This window comes from Labrus bergylta, chromosome 20 (genome assembly GCF_963930695.1).
Source record: "Labrus bergylta chromosome 20, fLabBer1.1, whole genome shotgun sequence".
Taxonomy (NCBI): Eukaryota; Metazoa; Chordata; class Actinopteri; order Labriformes; family Labridae; genus Labrus; species Labrus bergylta.
This window is the reverse complement of record NC_089214.1, coordinates 23,612,157-23,628,361: the sequence shown is the minus strand read 5'-3', so window position 1 is coordinate 23,628,361 and position 16,205 is coordinate 23,612,157. Positions and strand designations below refer to the sequence as shown.

The window sequence follows — 16,205 nt, the reverse complement described above, 5'->3', positions numbered from 1 at the left end:
CACACACACACACACACACACACACAGGCTGCAGTGTCTGACTCTGAAATAAACAGTCCTCTGATATAAAACAGGTGATTAAAGTCTGAAGAGGAGGACGATGAATGTGCTGCACAGCTGATGGAGACAGGTTATTATCATATTAGGCTCATTTCCTGGAAAAAATCTCTTCACTCCACTTTAAAGAGGGATGCTCAACTTGATCTGCACTTACCGTTCTCCACAATCCAATCACGTCTCTGCTGTCCAACCTGTGGGCGGATCATTTAAAAACGCTTATAGGATTGTAATGTCATCACTGGAGACTGATCCAGGATCTGTTTACTCGCTGATTTCAGTGAAACCAGATTGTGACTGAAAGAGGAGAAGCTGATTGGGCCATTTACTGTAAGAAGTCCTGAAATAAACTCAATGATGAGTTTTGGGTCAGTGGTGACATAAAGACGTGTGTGTAGAGGCCGTATGTTCAGAGGCTGGCCTGGTCCAGACCGGGTTAGTCTATTTATAGTCGGGTTTGTCTTATGCATGGCTGAGTGTCTTACTCACACCCGGCCTGCCATCGAGCTGCAGAAACACAAATCAGTCGTAGTAAAGCTTACAGTCAGAGCCATGAGAACCACAGCTCAGGTGCAACAGCCACATGTGTGTGTGTGAGCATGCATGCATAACTTTTAGTGCTAAAGACTTTTAGTGTTTCTGAACTACATTACCCAGAAACCCGCTCCATGCAGTCGATAATCCATACTTACACAATAGTGTCCTGATGAGCACAATAGTCCTTCTACATCTCGTCACATTCTGCAGAAAGAGAGCCAGCGTGCTTTCTGGCTCTTCTTACCCACAATCCTCTGCGGATTCTGTGCCACATCAACTGGCGAGCTCTCCAAACTGCTTCTTTGTGTCCATATTTAAATGATATTTAATGCAGTATGGGGGCCCTGACACAAAGTTCTTTAAAGTCGACATAATACCAGAATATTCAACTTTGACATGATTCAAATCAAACCATCATAGCCATATCTGTTTGTTACCACGGCAACAACAACGGAAGTCCTAGACGGCTTATATTTGGTTATTTAATGTTTTTCATTCACAAAAGTTGCAGGAAAACTCTGTCACACTGTCTACGTTTTACACAAACATTGACAACGTTGGGATTTGTGTGTAGCCCGGCAACATGAGCAAATATGTGCTCATGTCGTGTACTGCTTGTGTTCTTACTCTCCGATGAACGTCGCTTTGGATAAAAGCGTCTGAATAGAAGTATTGTGATTTAAATAAAAAGACATCATTCATAACACGGGGACAGTGTTGTAGTACTTACATCAGTCCTGGTCTCAAGACCTCTTTTTGAAGGTCTCGTCTCTGAATCTAAAGTATTTGTACTCTGTCTTGTCTCGGTCTCAGACTGGGTGGATTCCAGATTTTAAATCCAGACCGGTCAAGACCACCACTGATTGGCTGTTTGTCCACTTCATTTCTGTGATTAGAAGGAAAACTCCTCTTTCTAAAAAAACAAATAACTTTAATTCATTCGTAGTTTGATTTTTATCCACCGCAACCTTCCCGATGTTACGGTATAAGTGAGGGACACGCCCCCTGAGCACAATATATGAAGATTTCTCCGAGATATTTATGGTCCCGGTGGTCTTGAGGACAACACTACACAGTGTGAGATGTTTTAGATGGTGCTTGTGTCTTTGTCTTCTAAAGAGCAGTTTAATATGAATAAGACGTATAGATGAGACATTAAGTGCAGAGGGATGATGAAGCATGCTACGTACGAGGTGCAGATATTAAGAAAAAAGAGATTTGAAGACGTAAAGCAACGCGTACACGGAGCACCGTATTGAAAAGTAACCCATGCAGAGCGGGCTCAATAAAAACAGCTTCAGTTCAGTATCAGCGTTAAGTTAATCATTACAGCTGCTATACAGAGTGCAGTCTGTGGTGTAGTGATCACTTCCTGTTCAGAGGGACGTTAGTGACACCAACATGGCGGACAGTAAACACACACACACACACACACACACACACACACACACACACACACACACACACACACACACACACACACACACATCATATGTCATCATGATGAAGATGTGAAAATCACACATTTTATGAGACTTCTCTCGAAATGTGTTTAATTCTCCTCCAGGAACAGAAACTCAAAAGTGTGTCAGTAGATCATCAGTTCTGGCTTCCCCTTTCACACACACACACACACACACACACTCACACACACACACACACACACACACACACACTCACACACACACACATCGATGCTAGGTTCAGAATGGATGTCAACACCCCCCCAGCGACTTTTGCTCCTCACAGTTACATTTACATAACTGGGGGGTGCGTCCGCCTCCCTTCCGCCTGCATAATGCATGAGCAGCGTGGCAGCTACTTTGTCATTGGTCGCTAATAGAACATGGGACACCTCGGTCACCCAGGGGACCCTCTGGGACGCAGAGACAAAGGCAGGGAGGGGGCGGGGCTACAAAGAGCCTGTCTGCCCTGCACAGACGCTCCTCTGAGGACATGAAGGGCCCTAAAGGGTTCAAACCCGCTGTGAGGCTGGCTGCACGCGCTAACCACTGATCCGTGTGGCGTCGGTTTCTATCAGCCACACACACTCTGCTAACGTCTGTCAAACTGAAGCATGTGGGATATCTTTACTGATGTCATGATGGTGAAGTCTGTGTGTACTCTGCATGAACCTTCGCTCTGACACGCCTTTAACAGTTTGAAATAAAAACACAGTCTTTGATGGTCGTTTTACGGGCTGTAATGTTACACAGTCGAGACGTGGCTCAGCCACACTCTGCTGCGTTCAGAGAAAACACACCACATAATCACAGCTCGTTTGTGACTCCCTTGCTGAAAATCAGCACTTTTCTAACATTAAGAGGAAACATGGTCAAACACGCAGCACGCTGTTTTTCCATTCTCTCTTTTTCCTCTAAATATTTAGGACCATGTGTCGCTCCAGTCCAGGACGGAAAATGAGGCTGCAGCTAACCTTCATTTTGATCCAATCATCTGCAGAATATTGTCAGGAATAATGACTTGGTCTAGAAATGTGACAAAGATAAAAAACCTCTTTTAGTCCAACCAAAAACTCTTATTTACTGTCAAAATGAACGAGCAGCAAGTTTTCACATTGAAGCCTCCAGAGCACGGGCCGAGCTGACCCCATCGACTGTATGAAGAACGGTTAGAGGAATAACCACAGACTGTAAATATTACTGGACGCAGCCTGAGTGACGTCACCCACCTGTCCCTGCAGGTGGCGCTGGAGTCCCATCAATGGCGGTCTCCATGCTGGAAATGCTGTCTCAGTCTAACTTTCAGTCAACCTAACGACAGGCTGAGAGCTGGAGCTGAGGCGGGTTTTAAACCTCCTGACAAACCGTTACACCGTGCCCACCTGTCAATCAGGTCAGCTACACGCCTTATTGTGAATAACTCTTATCCTTCATCAAATCAAAACTGATGAGTCATCAAAACATTCACCCCCCGTACAGTGTGTGTCGATCGAGACATGAGCTAATCACACCTATTTGGTTTTTTGAACCAGGCTGTAAACATGTTAATCTCTCCTGTAAAAACAGGCTTTTTAGAATGGCTGTGTATGTGACTTCCTGTGCTTCTGCAGCCAGCCTCTAGTGGACACTGGAGGAACTGCAGGAGCAGAAAACAAAAGTCATTGAATTTTCCATAACTGTGAGAGTCTGATTAAACCGACACAAGAATCTGTTCTGCTGTGGACTGAACCCACCTGAGCAACCTTTGACCTTTGAACAGGAAGGTAAATACTTTGGTTAGAGGAAGGGGCGGGATCATATGACCTCTACTGCACAGACTACATATCTACATATCTGCAACTTTACTGTCTTTGTCCACTTTACAATCACACCAGTATTGAAACCAGTGACCGTCTTGCGATGTTAAGCGATGGTGCATTGGACCAGAGCAGTGACTGTGTGGGCGTAGATAACAGTCAGCACATCTGGAGTTCTGAGAGGACTCCGTGGAGTCAGCAGTAATAGTTGTTTCTAAGCTCTTCAGTTTCCATGTTTAAACCTGTGAATATTGTTTACAGCAGAACGACCTTTGACCTCCCTGTATGGGTGTTTTCTTCTTCTATTCTATCGAAGCAGAGATGGCCATGACAGAGGCAGGAGTGTGTCTCAAACAGCAGCTGCTTCTAAACTTTATAATGATGTTATAAATCAGCCCAGACAGCCTCCACTTGTTGAGACTCCTGCCGTCGTGTTTTCCGTGACAAAGGATTCAAAACTGAGAGAAACTGCTGCGATGCCTCAAGCGGCCGAATGCTTCACACAGGCTGTCGGTGAGCGAGAACATGCAGGAAATCAGGAAATAGAATAGAGGAAGGAAGTGAAACCAAACATGCCCTCGATCGAGCTCGCAGTGAAGAAACGAGACGTCAGAACGAGGAGAAAACACAAAGACTTCTCTCTGCTCTTCATTGAGCTGCGTTCAAGACTTCAAGGAGTTCAAAACTCAGTTTGGAAAGAGAGAGAGAGGGGGAGAGAGAGAGGGAGAGAGAGAAGAGAGAGAGGGAGAGAGGTAGAAAGAGAGAGGTAGAGAGAGAGAGACAGAGAGGAAGTGAGAGAGAGAGGGAGAGAGAGGTAGAGAGAGAGAGAGAGACAGAGAGGTAGAGAGAGAGAGACAGAGAGGTAGAGAGAGAGAGAGAGAGAGAGAGGTAGAGAGAGAGAGAGAGAGCGAGAGAGAGAGGTAGAGAGAGAGAGAGAGACAGAGAGGTAGAGAGAGAGACAGAGAGGTAGAGAGAGAGACAGAGAGGTAGAGAGAGAGAGAGAGAGAGACAGAGAGGTAGAGAGAGAGAGAGAGCGAGAGAGAGAGGTAGAGAGAGAGAGAGAGCGAGAGAGAGAGGTAGAGAGGGAGAGAGAGACAGAGAGGTAGAGAGAGAGACAGAGAGGTAGAGAGAGAGAGAGAGAGAGAGAGAGAGAGACAGAGAGACAGAGAGGATGAGAGAGAGAGAGAGAGAGGTAAAGAGAGTCAGGTCTAATTTTAACGAGTTTCACACAGAAACATCACAGATGTGAGAAGAGAGGCCATGAAATCTTAATCCTCTCTTTATTTTAAATTCATTCTGAAAACACGTTGGCAGGATTCAAAACATGAACACAGATTGTACGTCTGATTCTGAAGCGTGTTTTTATGCACATGTCTGAGATCATGTGAGAGGAGGAGGGGACCTGAGTCTGACCTGAGTCTGACACCTCTGCAGGTGTGTGACATGGACACTCAAAGACTGCTACACATCAAACATGATCTGGATGTTTAATTTATCAGCAAGGAGGAGAGAATGTGTCACTCTCCTCCGTATGACAGCTTCAAAGACTCGGTGCTCGGCTGAGAGACAAAAGAGAGAGAGAGAGAGAGAGCGTGGGAGAAACGAGAGCGACAGCAAGAATGTCTTCTTTTCCTCTGTGCAGAATGAGACCTCAGGAAGAACTGGAGTTACATAACCGACTGTGATTCTGCGTAAGACGGTCTGAATGTAAGGAGCTCCTTGTGGGACACGGTTTGTGTGACCCCCCCCACAGAGTCAGGGCTCAGACCAGCATGAGGTATGGAGGACTAAATGTGTCGGGTCGATGTGGTGACAGCTCACAAACTAAAACAGTGTTTCTACTCTCAGAACGAGACTGGAGAGTCAGGGGGAGAAACACGGGGACCCAAAAACACAAATCGGTCAGGTTCAGAGGTTTCTCTAGACCCTAACCCAGACAGTAGCTGAGAACACGGCAGGATGAGGGTAACACAGAGACACGGGGTGAACACTGGTGTGGGGAGCCGGGTAAACTCAACACTGAATGTTTCTGTACCTCAAACTAACCAAAAGACTGATGGATCCTGATGGATCCAGATGGAACCTGATTGATCCTGATGGAACCCAATGGATCCTCATAGATCCCTATCAGGGCTGATGGATCCCGATGGATGCCGATGGATCCTGATGGATCCCGATGGACTCTAATGAATCCTAATCCTCTCTAACAATGTTTGAGGGTTTCTTTTGGAGCACGAGTTCTGTCTCCTCTGTTGTCTTTTCTCTTGCAGAAATGGCCAGCCTGTTTCCATGGAAACAAAAAGGCTTAATAAGAATTATGGGTCAGATTTCAGTGACTGCTTCATACCTAATATTCTCATCTATTTATATTCACACTTTGAACCTGTGTGTGTGTGTGTGTGTGTGTGTGTGTGTGTGTGTGTGTGTGTGTGTGTGTGTGTGTGTGTGTGTGTGTGTGTGTGTGTGTGTGTGTGTCACCTGTCAGTCTAAAGGTCGTCACAATGTTCCATACTTTGATACTGTTTGGATACGACGTGTTTGTTATTTTCATGATGATTGTAGAAAGGTTCCAAACTTTAAAGTTGTTCTGTTTCATCAGAGAGGTGTGCAGCAGTTGTTGATGTTTGTGTGCTCTTTAAAACAGTGTGACAAGAGTTTAACCTGCAACTCTGATGACTGAAAACGAGAAATGACCCGACATTTGGTGTCTCGGACTTCAGTTTTTGTTACCGTGGTAATAAACAGGAATCGTTTGCTCCTGAGTAGAATCATATGGAGGTTCAACATTCTGTTAATGTGACGACGCTACAGTCAGGTGTAAACTCACCTGTGAGACCGGATGAAGAGCCTCCATACATCCTGCTTCAGTCTGTGATGCAGCCGCACGTATGTACACACACACACACACACACACACACACACACACACACACACATACACAGACATACACAGACACACACACACACATGCACACACACATACACACACACACACACGCACACACACACAGACACACACACACACAGCATTATGTTGCTGCTCACACGTGCACACATAGGACTGACCTTTCCCTCCGTCACCGTGGTAACCAGCCTGCACCACAGTGAACCCGTGCAGGCTGTGCTGAAGTGCACATTAAAGTATGGATAATGTAAACGGTGATTTCATTATCAGATATTCAGCGGGGGGGGGGAGTACCTGAGATCAATGCTGACCATGTTACTCACCGCACGCTCAGTTCATCGCCACTGAGTGCTCGGAAACATCCAGAGAGTCGATTGTGTCTGTCGTCTTTACCGGTAAACATCATCATCATCTTCGTCATTATCATGAGGAGAGACGTTAGCGTCAGAGGATAAATGAGTAATTACAAACATTTGAACAGTTACATTATAGCAGCAGCTCTCAGCTGGTTTGAATGTCAGGATGATCGGAGAGACTGTTTATACGAGCATGAAACCCACCGTGTTCATAGCCAGCAGCAGTGTGTGTGTGTGTGTGTGTGTGTGTGTGTGTGTGTGTGTGTGTGTGTGTGTGTGTGTGTGTGTGTGTGTGTGTGTCTTTGTGTGTGTGTGTAACCTTTACCAGACTGCTGCAGACTCAAACCTCTTCAAAGTGTGTTGAAGTGCGTTCTCTGTGTTCAGAGTGGATCTGAGACTTCCTGCTGCAGATGATTGGACCCGTGTGTGTTCTTCTGCAGGGCGTCGTCCTCAGGGTGGAGCTGATGGATGAGTGCTGTCTGCTGATCTTCATTACCCTCAGATGTTCAGGTGAAGCTGAGACAGGACTCGTCATGTGTTCTCGTCTTTGTTTCACTCGTTGTGACGTCTGCTGTAGCTTCATGGTCAGTCTCATGTTCACCTGGAAGTCCTCTCACTAACTTTACTAAAAGAGTCCAACTTTGGACTCTGCAGGATTCTTCAGACAGTCTGATGCAAGACATGACACATCTAACATCTCAAGGAGGAGGAGGCCGCTGTCTGCTCACTCGCCGTGCTTCAGTGTGTTGTGTTTAATGTGTACATTATATTTATGTCTCACATTTTGTTCGCCACTCCTCCTCCCCCCATCTCCCTCCCTCCGTCTCCTCCTCCATTACTCTGTTTTCAAACCTCCTTTTCCAGCCAAACACACACACACACACACACACACACACACACACACTGAGCTGAAACTGCTGTAGGGTCACATCTCGCACACACAACAGCTTTAATTCAATTTTCCATCAGGTGTGGGAGGGAGGAGCTTTGTGTGTGTGTGTGTGTGTGTGTGTGTGTGTGTGTGTGTGTGTGTGTGTGTGTGTGTGTGTGTGTGTGTGTGTGTGTGTGTGTGGGGGGGCGGGGTCACAGAGGTTAAAACCAGGATTGAATGGAAAAGGGCTCCTGAGACTCTGACTGCTGATGTGGGGGAGGTACAGATGGGGCGGGGGGGGTAGATTCTTTGTACATCATATTTCTACCTGTGTTGGCTCTTTGTGCAGCCGCTCATCACACATGATCAGTGGAGCGGAAATGTCAGGAGGCCGCGCGGCTGTCTGTGATTGGACATCTGAGCTGTCAGTCACTCAGGTGAACCTTTAATCATGGAGATGTCTGCGCATGACTTTGAGAAATGATTGGAGTCAATATTTTAGTATTTAATGACAAAGTCTGTTCGAGGAGTGGGGGGGGGGGGAGGAGGAGGGGGAGGAGGAGGGGATGAGGTTTAACCAACTGAGAGGTTCAGTCTGAAAAGGCAGAGGTTTACTGTTTCCCCTGCAGACCCCCGTTGTGTGTGTGTGTGTGTGTGTGTGTGTGTGTGTGTGTGTGTATACAGTGATCTATTTTAAACTGTGCTCATGTAGCGTGCAACTACATAACAATCTGCAGCATACCAAACAGAAGCTAAAGATTCACTAAAACATGATTCATAAAGTGACTCTTGCAGCTTTGCATATGATGTCAGGCGGCGGCGTGCAGATGACGCTCTGAGGCGACAAACAGCTCTGTGGGTCGTCCAGCTGATCAGATCGGGAGAAAACGAGGTGTTTCTAAAAGAGTGAAAAGCTGCACGTAGTGTTTGGAGGCAAGTATTGCTTCTCCCCTGTTTGCATGTTATTAAAGTCTGCAGGTATTTTTAGCACCTTGCTGAACAAACGTCTGGAGTGTCCTCTCTTTCCCCGGGTTAATCGAGTATTCCCCTTTTCTTTCTCACAAACTTTGTTCGCCAGATGTTTGATGAGTCATGAATCTCAGCGATGTGGTCGTGAATCTGTCGTCTGCTGATGGTTTTAACTCCACCCTGAAGTCTCTTTGACCTTTTTGGAGAGCGCGCTCTTCATTTTGACCATCAGCTGTTTCATTTCTGACTTCAGCCGTTGAAGGGCGTTGGTTCAAACAATTGCTTGATTGCGTATTCTTACTTGATGATGTAACTGCAGTTATCATTTCTCATCCTCTGAGGATAATTAGAGCCTACCAGCCAGATGAGCAAAATCCTTCACCGCCTCCAGAACCAGAAGCTGGTCCCCGTCAAACTCAGGCCACTTGTACACCAACACCATCCAATGGAAACAGGTCATCTTTCATTTAAAAAAAAAAAAAAAAAGCAGTTCAGCGTTCAGACAACAACTACTGCACACATGGATCCACAGAAACAAACACTCTGTAGTACACAAGCCATACCAGTAGTTGGCGCTATGTCTTTGTAATGAAACAAAACGCCCATGCTCACATCCTCTTTCCTCTACAGAGCGGCGAGGTGTAAACATATGACTAACACATGAACGTGTGGACGGACGATGACGTGGTTGTTACTCCGTGTGACCTTGAACTACAAAGAGAGAACATTTAGAAGAAACGTCAACTGAGAGACATGACAGACGACATTTACACAAACAGAACTCAGGAGTCGGCCATTGTTGTTGTAGTCCATCTACTCACTCACAGCTAGGACTGGAGGCGTACTGAGCATGTGCGTAAAGCCTCTGTTCTCAGACAAGCTGCATATTTCCAGTTACCACGACCACGATGGAGAACGCTGCTGTTTTTAAACTTTTCCGCTTTCAGGCACCGGAATGCTGTTGTGGTGTAAGAGAACAGCCACGCCGTCTTCTGCTGTAATGGTTGCCGTGCAAACAGAGCCTAAGTCATGCTTGCATGTTTCTCACTCTGGGATAACGCCGGTGTATCTCTCATGCTAAGTGGCTGCATTAGCATTAGCCTCACATTAGCCTCTGCTCGTGCGCCTCACCTTAAGAGGAAGGTGACCAGTGAACCAAAAAGTCCTGAAACAACACAACAGAGGAAACCCGGAGAGATAAAGAGGCTGTCAGTGAGCAGCAGAGGATATTCAGAGTCACGATCTGCTCGAACAGGAGACTGAAAAGAACATGAGGGAGCTACGTCAGGTGGCGTTTGAAAACACCTTCACCCTCACAGTCACAGGATGAAATCTGCAGCTTTATGTGACAGAGCTGACGGCTGTCTGGCCTCTCTGTCGGCCATGACGACCTCCTCCTGTTTCCTGGCTTCTCAGCTGACACACGCTCCGACATGACATGGAAGTGACCTGATGCTTTGGATCCTGGTCCTTCATTTACTGGATATGACTTTAACAGATCAGAGAGCACATGAGCTCATTCACTGCAAACACGATATCAGAGCGATGTCATCCAGGAGGGGTTCCAAACACTCACTCTTTTCTCTCACAGAAGAAGGTCTCAGAGTCTCCGCTCAGACCTCTACTCTCTCGTCATTAAAGATGCTCGACAGGGTTTAAGACGTCTGAATCTCTGAGGGAACAGGAGCAGGGTTTCATTAAGCTCGACGGTACACTCGGGGGCCGTAAAAAGGCTCCGTCTTGTTGCCATGGAGCTGTGACTGTTCCAGATGAATACATAAGCAGAAAGTATGGATGGTTGTTGTGGACACAGAGCACGACCTGCAGGCTCACAGCGCCGCTCATATTGTTCCTCGTAGAATATTCCAGATGTTTGATGTGAGAGACGTAATGCTCCGCTGGGATTTAAACCCTCCACCCTCTCAGTGAGCAGTGTCTGCTGATTCCTGCTGAGACGTGGCAGGATAATCTCTCTTCAGTCCTTTTGTACTCAATCAGGTTGTTTACACGTTTGATGGAAATGCAGAATTAGCCGTGCTCATAATAACGTCATGTGTGCTCTGGATTTGGTTCCATTCAAAGGATGCAGAGATGAACACCAGGGGTACAACTGGAGGCCAACCAGAATGGGTTTTTGATGCTAATATTAGTCATGGAAGTCAGAAAATCTGAATCTGACATAGATGTGTAAAAATAAACCGTTCTGAGCAGTAACCGATTTTAACATTTGAGATCTGTGTGAGTCAGTAATTTTCTCTGTTACCATGGACGCTGCTGTCCGTCATTTCGACCTCTGACCTGCCGCTTTGCATTGTGGGAAACAGTACGTGAGGGAGACTGGTTTGATGCAGACTGTAGATGTTAAGAATATCAGTACAACATCCAGGTGTTTTCAGCACTCTGTGGATCTCGTGTTCACATACTGACTTTGGACTAATCAGGACGAACTACTAGGATAGTAGGAGGTTTAAAAAACAGCCTGTCTACCATTGTAGTGAGCTGTCAATCACTGGAAGTCCCGCCCTCAGCATCCTAAAAAGCCTCTAAAAGAAAAAATATGATGAGCAAAACACAAGATGGATTCTTAATTACAGGTTAGCGTAAATTAAACAACTGAAACACTCTAACATGCAGCTACTACACACACACACACACACACACACACACACACACACACACACACACACACTCCCAGTGTCCTGAGTCTCCGTGCAGTCAGAGGAACAGTAACTCTTGTTAATAATGTTCTCGTCTGCAGCGCGGCGTGCACACGCTCTGTGTTTGGTACGAGGAGCTGCTTCCCTCTGATAATACTCGCGGCTCCTTTGGAACGCTGCACACACACTCCAGGCTGACAAGATGTGCTCGTCTGATAAAAGAAAGTGATGTGAACAAGTGTAAACACTCAGGATTATTCAGCAGCTGCTCGCTCGCTCACTCGCTGCTTGTTATCTGCAGCTCGGGGCTCCTCTCTCTCTCTCTCCCCCTCTCTCTCTCTCTCTCTCTCTCTCTCTCTCTCTCTCTCTCTCTCCTCTCTCTCTCCCTCCCTCCCTCTCTCTCTCTCACTCTTTCTCCCTCTCTCTCCTTTTCTCTCTCTTTCTCCCTCTCTCTCTTTCTTCCTCTCGCTCTCTCTCCCTCTCTCTCTCTCTCCCTCTCTCTCTCTCTCTCTCTCTCTCTCTCTCTCTCACGTTTCATATTTGATTCATGGACATGGCCGGTTCACACTGATCTGATGTCACTGTGGAACAACAGGCCGAAGGTGTGGAGCGGATGAAAGAACACTTCCAGCTCCTCGCTGTTTAAATAACTAACTAATTAAATAACTGAATCATTGTCTCAGATAGAAGAACAGCACAGCTCAGGGTCTATTTAAGAAACAGGAAGGAGCTCATGACATCCACTTCCTGTAAACTGTTACTCAAAAAGAAGAAGAAGCTGATGATGAAGCGTTGTTGTTTCATGGAAACTGATCTCTGGAGGACATAAAGTGAGACAGCAGGTGTTACAGAAACAGAGAACATCATGTTGGGGGGGGGTACCATGATGATGGGCTGAACAGCTGTTTTTCACCTGTTGCTAGGCAACCCCATGTTTTTAAGATTGACTAAATATTGTGACATTCACAGCTGACAGGGGCAGGCGTTCTCTCATCGGGTAACTTCCCTGTTCAGATGCCAGTTGGGGCTCAGCTGCGGTTTCTTTCCTGCCGTGTCCCTGCTCAGCTGATCTGTGTTTCAGCGCCGTGCCTCCTTCAAAGTGCGTTTATGTTGATTATTAATAAGGCATGTTAAACGATTACATTTTTTAACCCCAATGAATCGTTACATTTTATTAGTTAATCGTGATTAATCACATTTTTAATCGCATGTTTGAAATCCCTTCACTTAGCATTGAAAATGTTTATCATATCATAGGCTTTTATTTTGAATTCTTCTTCGGTCTCAGGCCCTGTGTCCACCTGGAGTTTGTTTTCATGCAGAAATCGCTGCCTGTGCGTCTTGTCTCCATGACAACAGTCACTTAATAACGGCAGCTGTATGACCGACACTGCTCGGTTTCTTTTTATTGCATGTTTTATATTTCAGATCGTTTTTTTTCCTTCACTCCGAGCGTAAAGCGGAGGATGTTCACCCTCCTGCTTTCTCTGGACATGGAGCGAGGACGATGCGGATACAGGGTACTCTCCGTAGGAGACAAAAATATGATGGAATATCTTTTATTTTGAAAAGAGCGCCGGTGATGTCAACAGTGCCTTTTTAAAAAAGGAACTAGTCACTTAAGATTGTTGTTGAAACTCAAGAAGAAGCTGTAACGAGCTAATTAAACAGACTTCTTCTTCTGTGGTGTTTTGTGACGGTTGGCATCCATCAGGGTTGCGTTACTGTGGACTGCTGAATTGTGTCAGTTATTCAGTTCAAATTTACCTTCACCTGAAACACATATTTATACAGAGCTGACTAGTCCAGGACAAACACAAAGAGGAAACTTAAGAGAACACAAAAGTAGTCTTTGTAAGAACTTAGAAACAAACAAACATAAATAACCTTTCAAAATTAAGTTTTATTACAAGGCATTAAATGTCTATGGTAAAAAGAAGCAGAGTTAACTCATAAAAGTATTTTTAAGATGTCAGAAGTCTGAGGTTCCCCCCCTCTCATTCCCCTGTTGGTAACTTCCACTTCTTGTGGGCGGGGCGTAAAAGGCCATCTCTAACAGGCGGCCAGCTTGTAGTAAGGAGGCTCACACAAACAAAACATCATGAATAATAAGTATCATCAGGCCGTGGGATAAAAGTTTAACGGAACTGTGAACACCAAAACAAAAAGGACCTGATAGCCTCCATCCTAGCATTTAGCATTCACAGCTAACATAAAGTTAAATGCAGTTTAAAACACGTAAAGAAGAGGTACAATGGGTTTGTGAGGTTAACCACATCTCACACACATTTTTAAAGCCTGGAAGTAAAACACAGGCCCTTTTTCAAACCAGCCACTACACCCTCTCCCTATCCACTACCCCTCCGTTTGTGCGTCCCCGCGGAGGGTCCGCCAGCGGGGAGTGGTAGTGGGTTATAAAACCCTCCACCAGCGAGTCTGCACCGATGCCGACTTTCGGATCACGTGCAACGCCTATTGTGTCCGGTCGTCATGGAGACAGCAACCTGTGAGTTCAAACACTGCTCCAACTAAGATAGACATTTAATATCGTCATACAGACGTTAACAACTTCTAATGTGTACTGAGGATCAAATATATGTATTTATTGTAAAGTGTTTTATATTTACAGGGACTGTTGCAAAAACAAAAGAATATTAAATCATGTTGCAGACAACTTTTCGCTGTTAATATTTATTTCTTATTTTTCTACTTTTGATGTCTTTGTGAAATCTCAATTCAACAATAAAAAATACACTTTTTGCTTCTCTGATGTTCAACACTATTCTCCTTGTCTTTGCATTAATTTAGGACATCCTGATCTAAAAATTAAAATAAATTAACTTAAATGATAAATTACAATAAACAATGTAGGCTCAATCTAATAGTTTTGTTAAAAGTCTACACTAATATAACTAAAGAAGAAGAATAATCTAGGCTACATAAATATTTTTACAGAATGCATTAGCTACAAAAAAAGCTGTTCCTGCAAGATACCGCTGAGTAACCATGGTAACACATATTTCCTGTTTCCACCTGAGAGAGGGAAGTTTGTCCCAAAGCCTGCCTCTGTATTTCTACCCTACACCTTGGTGAAGGAGACTTCATTCAGCTGAGAGTGGGATTTCTGACGGAGTGCACTCCATCACGGAGGGGGAGGGTGTAGGGGTTGGTTTGAAAAAGGGCCACACTGTCTTGGGTCAAATGCTAACATTAGCTTTTATCTAAAATAACGAATGGTTAGTTTGGGCATTAGATGCTAGTGTATATAAACAAAATGCTACGTGCTAGTTTAACTCCATGCCATGCTCCACATTAGATAGTATAGCAATAGCATGACTCAGTAGCTGTTAGCATGAATCACCATAAACTGCATCAACCCACGACCTGCTGTAAGACCACAGCTAACGTTAGCATCCAACCTTCTCCTGACTAAGACTAACGCTAACGTTAGCATCCACCCTTCTCCTGGCTAACATTACTCATCGATGAAAGGATACAATAGGAACAACGTAGATTCAAATGTGTACTAGGTAAAAACCCAATACCTGGGCTGTGGGTATCTGCTGATTAGTTAAGTGACAAAGTATTTCCTTGATGCAGTTCAGTCGCTGGTGTGGGATCAGTGGACAGTTTAAGGCTTGTAGCTCTGCACTGTGTGGTAGCGTCACAGCTCCAGGTATCTGAGGTGAAGTTTGTAGCTTGTAGCATGTAGGTCTGCACTGTGTGGTAACGTCACAGCTCCAGGTATCTGAGATGAAGTTTGTAGCTTTTACATCCATGAACTCTGCTGACAAGTGTTCTAATACGTTCTTTAAGAGTGAACCATGGTCTTGAGTGTTTCGTCGCTTTCAAACCATCCCCTCATCTTTTCAATGCAGGCGACAAAGTTTTGTTTTGTCTGCCTTCTTTAGTCTATCTAGAAACATGAGCTGTGCAGATATTGCTTGTAGTCGTAGAAGTTGTTTGCCTAACAAGCATCTAAACTGCTTAGCCGTTGTTGTTAGCTTCCTCCATGCTATATTTCCTCCGTCTACAGAAATGCACAGTGGTGGCACTCACAGTGGTACGAAAAGTACGGGACAGACAGGGTTGTCAAACGAGGAAGTTCTAGTGAAGGAAGCACACATTCTACTGGTTCATCAAGCTGACTAAACAGACTGTAATCTAAACCAGCTGTTGGACCCCAATGTTGTCGAGTCCTGAGATGTTCTGCTGATTATCAGTTGTTACTTCTAAAGAGCGACGAGTGATCCAGTATTTGTTGCTGTGTTGAATGCGTTCTCGCTGTAAACAACCCGCTCCAGGGTTTGATGGAAAGCGAGCAGAGACCTCTTCTTCTTGACGATCTAAGCTTGCCTGTTCTGTTCCCCATCAGAGAGCTGTGTTCACATTCATCAAAAAGAAACGGGCCGAGGAAGGAAATGGAACAACTTCTCCAAACGACCACAATGTGAAAACACCTTTGCAGTAGCTAAACGTATATCATATTTCTTTTTTAACCTGACGTTATGGCCTTTTTTACCATTTATTGTGAAGCAGTAGAATGACATTGCAGAATTAGTTTGATTTGTTTGCTGGTACAAAGGTGAGTTCTT

General features: G+C 45.1%; 1 protein-coding gene across 1 annotated transcript in view; it reads left to right on the top strand.

Annotated features, from left to right (window-relative positions):
• LOC109993928 (guanine nucleotide exchange factor VAV3) overlaps positions 1–16,205 on the top strand; it is an 81,335-nt gene that overhangs the window by 1,478 nt on the left and 63,652 nt on the right. The gene's annotated exons all lie outside the window — the stretch shown is intronic.